The sequence below is a fragment of the Octopus bimaculoides genome, chromosome 4, assembly GCF_001194135.2.
Source record: "Octopus bimaculoides isolate UCB-OBI-ISO-001 chromosome 4, ASM119413v2, whole genome shotgun sequence".
Lineage (NCBI taxonomy): Eukaryota > Metazoa > Mollusca > Cephalopoda > Octopoda > Octopodidae > Octopus > Octopus bimaculoides.
Window position 1 is genome coordinate 33283924 of NC_068984.1, and position 1733 is coordinate 33285656.

The following is a 1733-nucleotide window of genomic DNA, read 5'->3' on the forward strand; positions in this document are numbered from 1 at the left end:
GTGTGTGTGTGTGTGTGTGTGTGTGTGTGTGTGTGTGTGTGTGCGTGTGTGTGTGTGTGTGTGTGTTTTATATTTGAACCTAAGTATTCATGTACATAGTTGCATAGTGAAATAGAGAGATCAGAAAGATACAACGGATATGTATAGCTAGAACGGGCAAATGACGGATATACAATTACATATGTGATCGCGAGAAATAGTGAAACAAAGAATCAAAACAGCAGTTAACAGTACAGTCAATACACAAATTATACCTTTGAATGGAGAAATATTTCCTGTTAAATAAGAAGTGGTAATCAATGATAGTGCGTAAATTCGCATGAGATTTAGCAGCTTGTGATTGGATGACCTATTTTCTTTTCGATATATCTCATTTTTAAGCATTATAGTTAGCATATATTTGAAAATATTGTGATATCTAAAAGTGATTTTGTTTCTAAAATCTCATTTGTGTTCCAATTTATTTATTAATTCGCTTCCATGGAAGACTATTTCTTTCGTGAATGCTTTATATTCGTGACCCCTGAAAAAATTCCGAATAATGTAAACATTTATAAAAACAAATTTGTGCATTAGAACTATTCTTAGCTCTTTTATCTGTAACGATATCTGATCCAGCATGAAAACGAAAAATATAGGTGACAGTTAACATATCTTCTAAGAAACATCAGACTTTCATATAATAATCAGGTTAATTAATACTTAATTTCTTCAAATTAACAAACCATTTGAAGATATTCCTAAATAATTGCCAGCGCATTTATACCTATCTTGCATAACTAAATAATCTTACTCAGAGAATAAATAGACTCATGTCAAAACATTTATCACTCGTGTTTGTGATACTAGTGGAGAATTGTTTTCTCATTCGCTTTGTGGACAAAAAAGTTAGTTGCTCATCACGAAACAAAAGTAATTGTCTCATCATTAAAACTAGTCGTGATGCACTTGGCTTCACACTCGAATTTAACCACCGGATCTATTTACATACGAAAGCTTTAAAACTATTTTCGTTATTTCTTTTCTAACCACAGACCTAACTAATTATCCACACACTCGGTCCCAAAACTTTACTTTTGGTATTTCTACATTCAGTTTATAAATATAGGCGCAATAGTAAGTATAAGCCCGTTATTGGTTGCTCGCTCTCTCGGTAGCATAGAAGATATGTATTGCATATATATGTAAATGTGTGCGTGTGTGTGTGTAATGGACTCTCATGTCGAAGACGACGTATGGGTGTTCAGCTGACGCCGAACGGCCGGCTCGAATGATTTATTTATAGTTATAAAATTTATGTACCGTACATTAGTACACTCCTACCATCAAATGGACGTTGCCTGAACAGTTGCATGGTGTATCACACAAAAGGTCTTCGATTATATGTGTGTGTGGGTTTTGTGATTGTGTATGTGTATACATACATACATACATACATACTTGTTGTTGTTGTTGGCACTCCATCGCTTACGACGTCGAGGGTTCCAGTTGATCCGATCAAAGGAACAGCCTGCTCGTGAAATTAACGTGCAAGTGGCTGAGCACTCCACAGACGCGTGTACCCTTAACGTAGTTCTCGGGGATATTCAGCGTGACACAGTGTGACAAGGCTGACCCATTGAATTACAGGCACAACAGAAACAGGAAGTAAGAGAGAGAGAAAGTTGTGGTGAAAGAGTACAGTAGGGTTCGCCACCATCCCCTGCCGGAGCCTCGTGGAGCTTTAGGTGTTT